The 16,775-nt window shown below is 37.8% G+C and overlaps 1 protein-coding gene and 1 non-coding gene across 8 annotated transcripts in view; one reads left to right on the top strand and one right to left on the bottom strand.

Annotated features, from left to right (window-relative positions):
- The window catches only part of Hectd4 (HECT domain E3 ubiquitin protein ligase 4), a 176,224-nt gene that overhangs the window by 14,721 nt on the left and 144,728 nt on the right, over positions 1-16,775 (top strand). The gene's annotated exons all lie outside the window — the stretch shown is intronic.
- On the bottom strand, positions 7,246-7,316 carry Trnaa-agc (transfer RNA alanine (anticodon AGC)). Its single transcript has one exon. It is a non-coding gene; the product is annotated as a tRNA-Ala (tRNA).

Here is a 16,775-nt window from a genome sequence, read left to right on the forward strand (position 1 = left end):
ATTTAAATTTTAAAACATCAAAATTAATTTTCTTTCTATCTATCTATGCAGTGCTGGGGATTGAATCCAGGGGTGCTCTACCATTGGGTTACATTCCCAGCCCTGTAATTTTTCTTTTTTTTTTTTTTGAGACAGGGTCTCACCAAGTTGCCCAGGTTGGCTTCAAGCTTTGGATTCTTCTGCCTCAGCTTCCCAAGAACTGGGATTGTCACTGGAGAGAAATGTCTTTGGAGAAGGGTCCAAGGAGTTCTAGAGGGAAGGGGGAATTGGACTCAGAATCGGCTGAGTTCTTGGCCTATTTGATGGGAAAGAATTTCAGCACATCCCAGACAAAGGCATAGACAGAGGTTTATTTAGGAGGTAGATACATTTTCAAGGGGGGTTGCAGGGTGTCTCAAGAATGGAAAGCCTCTCCTTGGGGGGGGGTGCAGTATTTACAGAGGGCTGTATTTAGGGGCTGCACTGGAGGTGGAGCTAGGGTGGAGTGGCAGTTTCCCCTATAGCTTACGTATTTCCCACATTTTAAGAGCTCTGCTTTCTGCATTTCAGTGACTTTTGGGAGTTTCCTTTGAGACTTAGCATCTATCTCTTTATCCTAAATCCTTATCCCAGGATTATAGCTGAGCCCATTGGGTAGGTTTGTTATCTTTATTAAATGTGGCTACTAAAAAATATTAATTTTTTTAAATTGATTTTATTATTTTTTTAAATACACGACAATAGTGGAATGCATTACAATCCTTATTACACATATAGATCACAATTTTTCGTATCTCTGTATATAAAATATGTTCATGTCAATTTATGCCACTATACATGAACTAAAAAATATTAAATTTTTGTATGTTGTTTTTATATATTTCTTTTGGATAGTGTTCCTTTAGACAGATTGGCCAACTTGTCCTTAGGGCCATATCAAGATAACTTTTTCTCAGTAAAAAGCTCTTTAGTTGTTGTTTTGATATTGGGTATTGAAGGTGGGGTGCTTTACTACTGAGCTGTTTCCCTGTCTTTTTTTTTTTTGGAGACAGGATCTCATTAAGTTGTTGAGGCTGGCCTCAAGCTTGTGATTGTTGTGCCTCAGTGTCCCAAGTTGCTGGGATTACAGATGTGAACCACCACACCTGCTTAGAGAAATAGTTTTAATAAACAGAGAAGCTGGGCATGGTGGTGCATGTCTATAATCCCAGCTACTCAGGAGGCTACAGTAGGAGGATTGCCAAATTTGGGGTCAGCCTGGGCAACTTAGACCCCTGTCTCAATATAAAAAAAATTAAAAAGGTCTGGAGAAATTATTCAGTGTCAAAGCACCCCTGGGTTCCAACCCCAGTGCTGGGGTGGTGGTGGAGGTGGGAAATAGTGGGAATATTCTCTTTAAAAATGCTATAGTAGGGGCTGGGGTTGTATCTCAGTGGTAGAGCACTTAGCTAGCACATGTAAGGCACTGGGTTTGATCCTCAGCACCACATAAAAATAAAAAAATAAAATAAAGGTATTGTGTCCATCTACAACTAAAAAAATATGGGGGCGGGGGGGGGGAGAATGCTATAGTACACATCTGTAACCATCTAGCTTTATTTATCATAAATCAAAATGAGAGGCTGGAAGAGACTTTAGAGACTTTGTTTAAATTGGGATTATTTTGCTGTTTGTGTTATATGCATAATTAAAATCATATTTATGGCCATGTGTAATGTAGCATGTAAATTATCTGTATATTTAGAAATTTTAGACAACACATGATTCAAAATTTCTAAGGTTTCCTACAGATGCAGCTCAGTGATAGAACACTTTTGTAGCATGCCTGAGGCCCTGAGTTTGATCCCCAGCTTCAAAAAACAAAACAAACAAAATTGAAAGTTTGAAAAGGGAATACAGGGGCAAGGCTTCATATCCTTCCCACTCCCAATCCCAATAACAGCCAGCATTACTAGCTGCCTAGGTCCCCCAGGGACAGTTAGTGCGCACACAAGTGATACATTAGCCTGATTTGCTGGTCTCCCTTTTCCTCTGTTCTAACCACCTTAGCCTGTTGGTGTTGTAATAGCAGGACTGAAAGGCTCCCATCCTCAGGGCCTTCCTCTTCCCTCTGGATGAAGTTAGCTTCCGTAAAGCCACCACCAGGTGGGTAATAGAGCTGGCATTTTTGAGACTATTAAAGAATGAAATTATTTTTATTTATTTATTTATTAGGTGTAGATGGACACAACATAATGCCTTTATTTTTATGTGGTGCTGAGGATCAAACCCGGGCCCTGCCCGTGCTAGGCGAGCACTCTACTGCTGAGCCACAATCCCAGCCCAAGAATGAAATTCTTAAAACTCAGCATGTTGAAAAAAAAGTGAAAAACAGTGACATTACTCAGGAAAACTTAAGCCCTGTTTGCAGATAAGTGGGGAAGTTTTGAAACAACTGGAACAGTGACTCTTTTCAAATAAATATGTACAGTTGTTTTAGCACAGTCCCAGTGAGTACAGATAGATCTTTCAAGGACCATAGCAAAAGAGACGGGGACCTTTAGCTCAAAGGCTTACTGATTGCAAGACTGTTTGGTAATTCTTTAATAATTGGGGATACACCATGTTAACTGGACCTAGAACAATTCTAAATTTTGATACAGCAGATTCATCTCCTCTTTCTCCAAGCAATAATGTCAGTACTAAAAAAGTCACCCTTCCTGCTTCTGGAGTTAGGCACTTATATGTTAAATAAGTATTTAACATATTTGATACAACATTAGTGTTTTTTTTGTTTTTTTTTTTTGTGATGCTGGGGACTGAACCCAAGGCCTTGTGCATGCAAGGTAAGCACTCTACCAACTAAGCTATACCCCCAGCCCAACATTAGTTTTTAAATATGTATAAAATGCTGTATTACATGGTTCTTTGCTTTGCCTATCATTTTTGGAATGCATCTTAACACGTGGGGTCATACAGAATATTGTGCCCTCTGGGACTCAGAAGGATAGTGTGCTGAGTCAGTGACAAAAAACCTGGTACTCCAAAATGCTGCGCCTCTGGCAGATATATACGGATATAGAGAGGGAGCCCAGGCCTAGGTGGCAACACATCTAGCCAGCTTTTAGCCCAGCTCTGTCACCTATCAATGAGAAGACTTAAACCAAATATATGAGGTAACATCCTCAACAGCGACTGGAACGTGGCATTTAAAAATGAAAAAAAAAAAAAAAAGTCTGTGAGATAGAAGTTTTGCTATTAAATGCTCATTATAGTTCAGATATTGGACTTCTCAAGTTTTGTTGGCATGGTGCATTCTAAAATCATGTTTCATCACGGATAAATAGATAATATCCCTAAAGTTCTTTAAAACCTGGAAAAAAGAGATCCTTATTTTTATTTTCATATAGTTGAATAAAAGTAGATATTGGTCTTGATCTTGTTTTCTTTTTTTTTTTTTAATGGAGAGAGAGAGAGAGAGAGAGAGAGAGAGAGAGAGAGAATTTTAATATTTATTTTTTAGTTTTTCGGCAGACACAACATTTGTTTGTATGTGGTGCTGAGGATCGAACCCAGGCCGCACGCATGCCAGGCGAGCGCGCTGCCGCTTGAGCCACATCCCCAGCCCCTTGATCTTGTTTTCAACAGGAATAATATTGTTGGTTATTTTGCTAGGAACAGATGAGACTAAATGTAATTTCTCCAAATTGCATTGAAACAATTCTTATGATTTTTATAATTTTCTCTTATACATTCTTTTTTTATATAGGCTTCTTCTCTCTTTTATTCTTTCATATATTGGGCATAAAAGGTCAAGGTATTTCCTTATTGAGAGTTGCCCCTCAGAACATTTTTCTTGGGCTGGGTGTGGTGGTGCTCACCCAGGTGGTACATACCTGTAATCCCAGAAGTTTGGGAGGCTGAGGCAGGAGGATCACAAGTTCAAAGCCAGCCTCAGCAACTTAGCAAGGCCTTAAACAACTAAGTGAGACTGTCTCAAAAATAAAAAATAAAAGGGCTGGGAAGGTAGCTCAGTGGTAAAAGCATCCAAGGGGCTCTCACCCCAGTACCACAATAAATGAATAAAAAAATAAGTAAACAAAACAAGCAAGCAGAAATAATTTCTAGTTAATAAGTCAAGAAAAAACTATTGTTGCACTTGTGTACATTCCTTTCTCTTAATTTTCTTTGGGCCCTGTAGCAGCATGTGCATACCACCTGAGGTTCTTGTTAAATTTTAGTTTGGTTCAGTGATTCTAGGGTGGGACCTGACATTTTACATTTCTAAGGAGCTCCCAGGTAATGCCAGTGCTCAGGACCCAGGACCACACTTAGAGAAGCAGTTTTGTTTTGTGTTTGCAATGCTTAGAACTGTGAACCTAGACAGAGCCTTCCACATTCTAGGCAAGCACTCTACCACTGAGTCATACCCTAGCCTATAATGTTTTATTTTATGTATGAACCATATTTTGTTTAACTGACCGCCTTATTTTGTTCCTCTAAAAATAATCTTGTGAAATAGACAGTATAGGAATTATCTTTTAGAGATGAGAACACTGAGACTTTGCAGTTAAAACATAAAATAGATTTTAGTAGATGTTTATTGAGTTGGAGGCCTAGAATTATAATGATGCCATCCATACCATATGCCAGCATTTTGTAAGTGACAAGTAATATGATAGGGTTCTGAAACAGTGAATCTGGGAGTCTTTGAATACTATTTAATGTTTTGTTGTTTTGTTTGTTTGTTTTTGGGTTTTGGTACTGGGTTTGATTCCTGAAGTGCTCTACCATTCAGCTATGCCCCTAGCCCTTTTTATTTTTCTTTATTTTGAGACAGGGTCTCCTTACATTACTGGCCTTGAACTTATGATCCTTGTGCCTCAGCCTCCCTCCTGAGTCACTAGGATTACAGGCAGGCTCCCTGAACCCTGCAGTGTTTAATCTTTTTATCTTTGTTACATAGGTCTCTACTTTGGTAAAGAATGTTTTGTATTGTTTTTGGTACGGTGAATTGAACCTAGGACAGCTTTACCAATGAGCTAAGTCACCAGCCATTGTTTAAAATTTTTATTTTGAGACAGGGTCTTGCTGAGTTGCTTAGAGCCTCACCAAGGTGCTGAGGTTGGCTTTGAACTTGGGATCCTCCTGTCTCAGCCTAACTAGTAGCTGGGATTACAGGCATGAACTACCATGCCTGGTTAAGAATGTCTAAAAATTTATTTAACCATTTTTTTTTTTTAAATCACATGGACTTAATGTCCAATTTTCAGAGATTAATATATAAGAAAATTACATCCCCATCCTGAATGCTCCCAAATAACTACGGTGGTAATTGGTGTTCATTTTTTCTTCTTTTGAGATGGAGTCCTTGTATTATCTAGGTTGGCCTTCAACGTCTTCCTGGGGCAGAGGTGCTCCTCCTGCCTAAACCTCCCAAGTAGTTAGGCCTATAGGCACGGGCCACCATGTCTGATTACTAATGGTATTTCTTACTTGGCTATATTTCCTCAGTGACAGTATTTGTTCTCAGTTAAATTCTGATTCCTCTTCTCTGAGCTTATTTTTCCCATTCTTTCTTTCTTTCTTTCTTTTTTTTTTTTTTTAATCAGTTTTCCTCTTACTCTATTTGTGTGAAGGGAATGGGTGCCATTAGGAATGTGGGTTTTACTTTCCAGTCACATCACATCTTAAGCTTTTATAGTCATAGAACTTGTAGAGCTGAAAATGTCTTGAGATCACTTAATCCAGCTTTTTGTTCAGAAGATACTGAGTTCCTTTGGTCTATCATGGTCGATACTGAGAAGTTGGTGGCTTTTAAAATTTCTCTGGAAAATTCAATAGATTACATAGAGCAGAGCTTCTCAAAGTGTGATCCATGTACTGGGAACCATTTGTTACTCTGGTGACAAGATATATACAAAGACGGAGAGGAAATACTTAGAAACTTCAAAGTTTGCTATCTGTGCAGCCTAATAATAAAACTTAAGACTTATATTTTTTATGTCCTATTTTTCACTTTTTAAAAAATGATTGATTTTGTTTACATTGTATAAAAATATTATTCTACAGTAGATTGAAAGAAAATAAGACAAACAAAAAACTTGATTCTTTAGCATAGTGTGTGAAGCACTGATGTAGAATATCCAACACAGTGTCATGTAGAAGTCTCTTCTGCCAGTTTTTAAGTACAAATAACTGGGTTTTTTTTCTTTTTTCTTTTATCTTAAAAAAATATTAGTTTTGCTGTAATTTGAAGAGAGATTTACACATGTAGAAATGTAATACATATTTATTCTGATCTTGGAGATACTCATTTAATGTGTTACTATACCCCCATCTCAGTAAGGTTGGAAAAACTTAAGCTAGTAAGCTATATCCAAAATATTTGGATATAGGTAGTTGGTGGTAATTGGCAATATTTGTATGTTACCATCTTGGATAAGAGAAGGAAACGACCTAGTGAGAGAAGTATTGGGACTGGGGTCAGATTTCTTGTCATTTAGCTTTTGGAAAGCACATGGTTGTAACATTATTTAGTGTTCATTTCTATTTTAATGTAATTTTGTGTCATTTGTAATGCCTCTTTTAGTTTTAGCAGTCATCCCATGTTCTTTGGAATTAGAGTAGCCTTCTCCTGGTTTCTTTTTTTGTGGTGGGGATAACCAGGGATTGAACTCAGGAATATTCAACCACTGATCCACATCCCTAGCCCTGATCCTTCTATTTGTATTTTATTTAGAGGCTGGGCCTCACTGAGTTGCTTAGTGCCTCACTGTTGCTGAGGCTGGCTTTGAACTGGCGATCCTCCTGCCTCAGCCTCCCAAACTCCTGGGATTACAGGAGTGCATCGACACACGGCCTCCTGATTTCTTAATCAAATTATAGGTGAGCATATCTGTGACATAATAGACATAGACTATCAGAGGCTGTGAACTTAAGTGGTGTTTACAGGTTTGAGGGACATAACTTCATACTACTCAGGATCATGAAATTGTCACTCCCTATTTAATGATAGAAAGGTCAGTGATGAAGCAAGTGACTATCGATCCCCTAAAAGGCACCTCCTTTTAGAATTCTGTTTACAATCTAAGAATCCTTAAAAATAAGATTCCTTTTACTTACTACATTTCATTTTGGCAAATTTTAAATCCTCTACTTGAACATTCTATGTGATGTCTACATAATATGATTAATCTTTTTCCATATGAAGAAATGGAATGACACATTTTATCTTTAAAAAATTTTATTTGGCAAATCCTTCTTCTTCCTTTTTTTCTTTTTTTTTGGTGGTACTGGGGATTGAACCCAGGGCCTTGTGCATGCTAGGCAAGCACTCTACCAACTGAGCTATATCCGCAGTCCCCAAATCCTTCATCTTATGTTTATTTAAATATAGGTGAATATTTTATCTGTAGGGCAGCTATTCATCTTTGTTTTGAAACTAGTTTTTTTTTTTTTTTTTTTAATGGTACCAGGGATTGAACCCAGGGGTGCTTAACCACTGAGCCACATCCCTATCCCTTTTTATTTTGAGACAGAGTCAGCTAAGTTGCTGAGGCTGGCTTTGAACTTGCAGTCCTCCTGCCTCAGCCTCCCAAGTCACTGGGATTACAGGGTGTGCCACCACATCTGGGTTGAAACTAATTTTTATTTGTACAAAGCTCACATTTTTAAGGTATATGATGTTTGAAATTGAGTTAGGATTTGAGATAACCAACACATAGTCTCCTTCGTGGCTATTAAATTATGTTTTTCTTTTTTTCTTTTTTTGACACTGGGATTAAACCTAGGGGTGCCCTACTGGTGAATTAATCTCCAGCCCTTTTTATTTATATTTATTTATTTATTTATTCATTCATTTTTTCTTTTTTGGGGGTGGGGTGGGGGGTACCAGGGATTAAACTCAGGGATCACTCAACCACTAAGCCACATCCCCAAGTTGCTTAGCACCTGGCTTTTGCTGAGGCTGCCTTTAAACCTTTGATCCTCCTGCCTCAGCTACTGGGATTACAGTTGTGTGCCATAGCCCAGGATCTCATTTTGTTAAAGAGACCAGGTTTTATTGTGTTGCTTAGGCAAGCAGTGATCCTCCTGCCTTAGCTTACTGAGTATCTGGGACCACCAGTGTGTACCATCACACCTGACTAAAATTGATAGTTTTTTTTTTTCTTTTTAGATATACATGACAGTAGAGTATATTTTGACATATTATACATACATGGAGTATAATTTATAAATCATTTTTTAAAAACTGTTCTTCTTTGCTTCCTGTATTGGAGGCATAAGTAGAGCAGGGAGATTTTTGTTAAGTGTCTAAGTGTTATTTTATGGCTAAATCCCAATGAGGCTTTCTACATTATGTTATAATGACCCACACGAAGTTCTTCTTTACACAGGACTGGGTTGGACTGCTTGTTGTTCTCTCCATCCTGACCTTCTTTTCCTATCCTTTAGAAATGTCTTTAAAAGCCATGAGGAAGGTGATGTGATGTTAATGTTTGCACTGCTTTAAAGCCCACTTCTCCAACTTGTATTTATACCTGGATTATTTCTGCCTAGGGTTTGAAATGTTAGAAAATAGACATGAAAATTTTCCTAAGAAACCTCTGCTTTCCTATAGGTTATGCAGATGGTCATTTTTCTCTTACTTTCTAAACTAAATTCACCCATACTCCAATTTATGTAAAAACAAACCTTCAAACTGAACATCGATGTTGTCATATGTGCGCACGCACATACGATATAGTTCTGGTCAGTGCTTTTTTTTTTTTTTTTTAAGAGAGAGAGAGAGAATTTTTTAATATTTATTTTTCAGTTTTCAGCGGACACAACATCTTTTTTTATATGTGGTGCTGAGATTGAACCCAGCGCCCCACGCATGCCAGGCAAGCACGCTACCACTTTCTTTTTTCTTTTGTTACTGGGATTGAACTCAGGAGTTCTGTATTGCTGAACCATATCCCCAGCCATTATTTATTTATTTATTTATTTTTGAGACAGGATCTTGCTAAGTTGCTGAGGGTTTCACTAATTTGCTGGGGGTTCTTGCTCAATTATTGAGACTGGCCCTGAACTTGTCATCCTCCTGCCCAGCTTTCCCAGCTGCTTAGATTACAGGTGTGTGCCACTGCACCTGACTGTGCTTTTTCATTCTGTGGCCCAATTCTTTACCTCCAAAAAAGAGATGAAATTGTGTTCTTATGATATGGTGAGGAAAAACCCAGCTTTTTGATCAAATCAATTTAGTATTGTAAAACGTAAGAAATAGAGCTTTTCTCTCTTCAAAAACCTGTGGTTTTAGAAGATTCAGTGTAAGATTGCACAAAGCTTTTAGATTGCAGAAAAGAAAAGCAGTGCTCTTGCTGTGCGCAGTGGTGCATGCCTGTAATGCCAGTGGCTCAGGAGGCTGAGGCAGGAGGATCCAGACTTCAAAGCCAGCCTCAGCAAAAGCAAGGCCCTAAGCAACCCAGTAAGAACCTGTCTCTAAATAAAATACAAAATAGGGCTGGGGATGCTGCTCAGTGGTCAAGAGTCCCTGAGTTCAATCCCTTGCACCTCTGCCACCAAAAACAAAACAAAACAAAACCTGAAAGCAGTGTTTTTAAAGAAACTCAGTTTCTGGGGCTTGGATTGTGGCTCAGTGGTAGAGCTCTTGCCTAGCATGCGTGAGGCACTGGGTTCGATTCTCAGCACCACGTACAAATAAATAAAATAAATGTCCAACAACTAAAAAAAAATAAAAATAAAAAAAAAAAAAAGAAACTCAGTTTCTTAAAGAAATAAAAGCATAGAAAAAGACTGGAGCAAAGTAGAAGACAGGAGACCTCAAAACTTGGGCAAAAGGGAGAGTGTGGCTCTCCAGTTTCTTATTTCTTATTCATCAAATTGTGCTCTTGGATATTAAGGAAAGACTGGCTGATAGTTAAATTTCTCTAGCAAGGAGAAAGATTTTTGCTTTCCTTTTTTTGATTAAAAAATTTTTGAGGGATTGACATTGTGGCCAGTGGTACAGCACTCATCTAGCACGGGCGCTGAGTTCCATCCTCAGAACCACATAAAAAATAAATAAATAAAATAAAGGCATTGTGTCCATCTACAACTAAAAATATATTAAAAAAATGTTTTTGAGTGCAGATCAAACCCAGGGCAAATGTTCTACCACTGACCTATACCTCCAGCCCTAGATTTCTGATTCTTAGTGTTTTGATTCTAGGATGTTAAGTTTTCTTGGTGTGTTTTCTCTCTTTCTCTGTCCAGTTCGTATTTCACAGCATGATTCCAAAATGTATAACTTGGAAAAATATGTGTGTGTATATAAATATTTATAAATATTTATATATACACACACACACACACACACAACACATACACACACACTCACACATAAGCTTTTTATATTTACAAGCTTTTTCTTTCCTAAGTAATGTAATATTCAAAGATGGTAATCTGTTCCCCTGCTATGTTAAGTTTCTTTTGGATGTTTCTGTTCCAGTACTTCTATCCTTAGGGAAGGTTTAATACTGATGGCTAATGATCTTATTTTGGATTATTTTTCTTCATGTTTTTATTTTTATTTATTTTTGGTACCAGGGATCAAACCAGGGGAACTTAACCACTAAGCCACATCCCCAGACCTTTTTATTTATTTATTTATTTATTTTTTAAAGATGGAAGGATTAAAGCACAAGGCTAGTTAGCTAGGAACAATAGCTAATTAGCATTTCAAATTTTTCTTTTTTCTTTTTTTTTTTAAGAGAGAGAGAGAGAGGGAGAGAGAGAGAGAGAGAATTTCAATATTTTATTTTTTAGTTATCGGCGGACACAACATCTTTGTTTGTATGTGGTGCTGAGGATCCAACCCCGGCCGCATGCATGCCAGGGGAGCGCGCTACCGCTTGAGCCACATCTGCAGCCCCCAGACCTTTTTATTTTTTATTTTGAGACAAAGTCTCACTGAGTTGTTTGGGGCCTCACTCAGTTGGTGAGGCTGGTCTCAAACTTGTGATCCTCCTGCCTTAGCATCTCAAGTTGCTAGGCTTATAGGAGTGTGCTCCTGGGCCCAGCCCATGTTATTTATTTGTTTATTTAAAAATATTTTTAGTTGTAGATGGACACATTATTTTTATGTGGTGCTGAGGATCGAACCCAGTGCCTCACTCATGCGAGACAGGCGCTCTACCACTGAGCTATAGCCCCAGCCCCTTATGTTTTGTATTTTGAGCTACCTATTGTGACTTAAACTAAATAGATATCTTATGTATGTAACTTTATTATTGTAATCATTATAATTTTGGTTGTTGTTGTTATTTTATTATTATTATTTTGATGCTAGGGCCTCACATGTGGCAAGTGAGCTACACCCCCATCCCCAGAGAGCTTGTATTTATCGATCATTTTTCTACCTCCAGATGATATTGAAACTATCCTGATATATTTTAAGAACTAGGCATTCTGTAAAATAAAAGCCAAAAAGCTTCTGAATGGGAAATGCTCTCAATATCCCCAAAACTGCATGTGCTCCTGAACCCTCTTATTATGCAATGTGGTAGTTTTATTGAATACTTGTTAAACTGAATGAAAGCACCAAAATATGAAAGTAAATGGTCAAGGTAGGCATGTACCTTATTTATTCACATTTCTGAGAGGTAGCTAGTTATTGGTCATTTTGTCCTTTTTTTTTTTTTTTTGGTGTGTGTGTGTGTGTGTGTGTGTGTGTTTCTTCTGTGGTAGTAGGGCTTGAACACAGGGCCTAATGCATGGTAGGCTGTAACCCTGCCACTGAGCTGCACCCCAGCAGTCTTTGTTTTAAAGACTCAAAAACAGAGGAAGAGAAACACAAATGAGCGACATACGGTTGATTAGAATTTTTCCTTTAAACACACGAAGCGGTATTACATCTGTTAGTCTACATTACTAAATAAGTATGGTGAAATTCTTAGCAATGAAATCTTTCTTATGTCACTGAGTGTAGCGTTTTAAAAAATTTAAATTAATGTATTATGATCGTCCATGATATATCTACTGCTTTAAAGGTGCATTGGAGTGCAACTAAACACTCTAAATTAGCACCTTTCACTCTTACCCCTTGCCTAGAAATTTCTATTTACTAAAGCAAGAGATTCATTTTTAATCTGCCCAGCTACTATGAATAGTTTTTTTGACAGACAAGGAATCTCTAGAGTTCTCTTTATGGGGATACCTGCTTAGCCCTCTTTCCTAAGCCATTCTCTAGTTTTCTACTATTAAAAGACTATTCAAATTGGTAACCTGGAGAAGCTGTCCATGTTTTGAGCCATCTTCTGAGATAGCAGAAATAAGGCCACCCATACTCCCTTATCTGCGCCCTGGCAGACACTGAACACACTCCACCCTGCATGTTTGGGTAGAGGTGATAGTGTCAAGCCACCCCTTCTAACCTGATGATGAGCCTGATCCCCTTCACACACTGGGGACCTTTCTTTTTACAGTAAGCACCTATTACCTTGTAAGCAAGAAAACTTCAATTCTTTGTAAACACGAATAAGGCAGGTCAGGAAGGGTGTGCAAGGGCTAGCTACTTGATGTACCTATGCAGAAAGGTAGATGCAGCTCTTCAGGTCTCTTAAGATGTAGAAAATAAACCCTTACCCAAATAAAACTGATGATTTCATCCATAAAATAGGAAGCAAGGTAACCAATGACCAAGTCACCTGCACATTTTGAATTGAGGAGATGATTTTGCTGTCATTCACATTCTGGTGGATATCTGACATAGAGTCCAACACTTGCTTAGGGGAGACAAATTGGCCCTTCATGTAGATCAAGACACTCTTAGTATTTGGTTTTAATTTGCTGAGTTAGCCATGTTGGCCTGAAGAGTTGATCTAGCCCTCTCACTGAAAGACTTAATAACCAGGAGAGCACAGGGTGGTATGGTGTGTGGCCAGAAGTACTGCATCATAAGTCTCAGCAGGTTGTGAGTAGAGAATAAAAATTGAGGCTGTGTCTTGCCAGCAGCTTATTTAAAAAATTGGATTATCTTTCTTATGAGACAGAGTCTTATCCACTTGAGGGATGCTGCAAAGATGCTTGATTCTGTGAAGACTAGAAAAACGAATTCATCTGAGAATACTAAAACATAAAGCTTATAAGGTAAAAACATGTTAGGAGATTGGGGAGGGTCTGTCTTACTTCATTGGCTTTGTGGGTAGCAGTAACACGTGTCTTTGATAAAGAGAAGCAAGATAGGTCCTTCTGAGTTTCCTCAGAAGCAAACACTTGAGTTTCTATTAGCATGCTTGTGTGCTTGGGAGAGCATGACGGTGCTGCTCTGGAAATCTGTGAAACCAAAACAGGAGAGGTTGTGTAAAATAATAGTAACAAGCTACTTCCCCAGAAATGATCAGTGCCTTCTTTGTTTGGGCACATTATAAGAATAGCATGTTTATTTTGGACTTTTGAGTTCTAAGAAGATATTTGATGCTAAAATAAAAAGTTCTTTATTATATAATTTTTATATTTTGTATTGTATTATTTCTAATAGCCTTTCCAAAAATATAAAAATTTTCTGAAATATTATTCAAGGTATTCCCAACCTAATTTTGTAGAATTAAATAGTCTTCTTTAATCAAATTCAGTTTTCTCCCTTTTCCTCAGCCTTTGCCAAAAATAAAATCCTCCTACACCTGCTCACCCATTTTTTTCTGTGTAACACTCCAGGCACTGTTTCTAGGAAAAGGTTAAAATTAAGAATAAGGCATTTCCTGCTGACCACCATATTTGTACTTCCATAGCTGCATTTTGGGCCAATTTCTTTTGCCATCTGTTCTCAGCATGGATAAGTTGAGATTCATCTATCAACAAGAGAAAAGCAAAACTACATATTTTCATTTAACTTCTTCCCCAGAAGCATGGCTTAGCTTTGCCTATTAGACTCTTCACTGGCAAATAATTTGACATGGAAATGCCATACAAAATTTTTTTTAAACTTTATTTTTTTATTTAGTTCTCTGTTTTTAATGTGGTGCTGGGGAGCGAACGCAGTGCCTCACATGTGCTAGGCCAGTGTTCTACCAGTGAGCTACAGCCCCAGCCCCCATACAATTTTTTTAAAATGTCAATTTTGCTTTATGTATAATTTTAAAAATAGTAGAAATATTCTATTTTAATTTTATACCCTTCTTTATTTCCTAATGTAGTATTTTAAGTATTTTCCCATGATCGTATGTATGTTGCTCATCCCTGCCCCTTTCAAAGGCAATTGCTATTTATTGTACATACTTGGGAATTAAAAAAAAAAATCAACCATAAGTGCTGGGGATGTAGCTCAGTGGTAGAATGTTTGCCTAGCATGCAAGAGTTCCAGGGTTCAATCCCCATACCTTAAACAGAGAGAAAGAGAATTAGCCATAATTCCTGTTAATCTGCTGTTAAAATTTTGAACCTGTCCCTCCTCTCTCCCTTTCTTACATATATAAATATCAGTGTATATACATATATATAAAGCATATATGTGCATATTTTAAAAAAAGAACTACGGTTATACTTTATATAATTTTTTAGTGAATATAAATTTTTTCATCCATATTTCCATTTGACAAGGCATTTCAGGAGCATCATAGAACCCTTTTTCAGGGGCATCCTAGAATCTGTTTGATAGAACTTATTTCTTTTTAACATTAAAATCGATCAGTGGGCTAGGGATGTGGCTCAAGCGGTAGCGCGCTCGCCTGGCATGCGTGCGGCCTGGGTTCGATCCTCAGCACCACATACAAACAAAGATGTTGTGTCCGCCAAATACTAAAAAATAAATATTAAAATTCTCTCTCTCTCTCCCTCTCTTTCCCTCTCTCTTTAAAAATATAAATAAATAAAATAAAATCGATTAGTTCCTTAACTCTTGCTTTAGAGTTGCTTTCACAAATGGAAAGGTGTTAGGGTCACCCAGATGAAGTGTAGGTCCTGTCCTCCTAATGCACCCCCCTTGTAGAGCAACTCCTGTGTTGATCTAGTTTTTCTTAATATCAAGGCAACTATAGCTTTCCTCTGTGCTTAGTGATTTGATTAAGTAAAAAATTAAAAAAAATTTTTTTACACCTGCAATTAGAATTCTTGGTCTTTAAAATGTTCAACTTTAACACTTCACCGTGTTCCACCATTTCATGGTCTGTCATCTCTATGGCTTGTTTTTTTTTTTTTTTTTTTTTTTAATAACTTTATTTTATTTACTTATATGTGGTGCTGAGGATCGAACCCAGGGCCTTGCACGTGCGAGGTGAGCGCTCTACCGCTGAGCTATAACCGCAGCCCTCTATGGCTTGTTAAACTAAGGAAAGAAGTATTTCTGCTCAGGCTTGGGGTAGGGACACTAGCAGAGCCTATGAGGTGACAGCCTGAAAAAACTCAAGCTAGGAATCCTGCATATTGCCTTATTACACGTCATCCATATAAATGGAATGTGTTTATAGTTCATCTGGCAAGCAGTTGGCATGAGAACAAACACAGCTTGGGTCACCATACTGTCCTTAGTTCTAAATCAGCAGTTCTTAACACCTGCTGCAGGGCCCCTTCTCCTGCCTGAGCATCTGTGCTTTAGGAAACCAGAGTGTGATGTATCTCTGAGGTTTGTTGAAAGAGAAGAAAGGTTGTGAACCACAGCTCCAAGTTCTGTCCACTAGGGGTTCAATGTATGATATATGCATATTGAGATTAGTATTGGAAATGGAAATGCAAGTAAATTCCTTAAGTTTACCTGTTTTTGTTTTTGTTTTCTTTTAATCACTGGATTATTTCCAGTTCTGGAGTCTCATTTTTAAAAGAACTTAACTGATAGATGCCAACTCATTTATCATCATTTTTTAAATTGGACATTGTTCCCCTTCCTGTGAAATATAAATATATATTTTATATAATAAATGTATATATTTGTGGGGAAAGATGTTGAGGTATGAAATATTAGAGCCCATAGGGATTGTGAGCAGTAGTTGGAATGCTAAATTTAATCCACAGATAGGTTTTGTTTGGCATGCAGAGGTTTAAAAATATATATGAATTTAGCCAGGCATGGTGGTACACACTTGTAATCTCAGCTACTTGGGGTGCTGAAGTGGAGAATTGCAAGTTCAAGGCTGTCAGGAGCAACTTAACAAGACCCTGTCTCTGAAAAAAAGGTAGAGTATCCCTGAGTTCGGTGTTCAGTACTGCAAAAGAAAATTCCAGGCTTGATCTTGAGTGCTTTGAGAGATGCACATCCTCCACGTGACCCTGGGCATCACCATCTCCCCTACGTATAGGTATATGAACTACCAATGCAAATAAGTGATAACCTGTTTCTACTAGGAAAGATCTTATTTAGGGATGTGAAATTCCATGTCTCCTTTTCTCCCACTTTAAAAAAAAAAAATGAGAGCAACCAAGTAGGACAGTCACTGAACACATTGTCCTGCTCCCTTCCTCACCTTTAAATTCATGATTAGGGGAAAAGAAGAGCAATTGTCAAGACTGTAGAAATCAAGGAACTTTGGCAGCCTCATACAAAAGCTTTATTTCCTGCTTCTTGTTATGAAGTGGTTGCTTCTCTCTATGGAAACCCAAATGTAGCTTCAATCATTAGATTGCCTTCGTTTTGTCTTTGAGAATGCATGATCTGATATTTAAATAGCTCATTTTAGCAACGAGGGCCAATTTATATATAGTAACAGACTTCCTCTTTTTCCCTCACTTTTTTTTTTTTTTAATTAGGGGTTGAACCCAGGGGTGCTATATCACTGAGCCACATCCCCAGCCCTTTTTATTTTTATTTTTTTAAATTTTGAGACAGGTTCTTGCTAGATTGG

The sequence above is a fragment of the Marmota monax genome, unplaced genomic scaffold, assembly GCF_021218885.2.
Source record: "Marmota monax isolate L192 unplaced genomic scaffold, Marmota_monax_Labrador192_F-V1.1 WCK01_AAM20220418_F8-fsc00185, whole genome shotgun sequence".
Taxonomy (NCBI): domain Eukaryota; kingdom Metazoa; phylum Chordata; class Mammalia; order Rodentia; family Sciuridae; genus Marmota; species Marmota monax.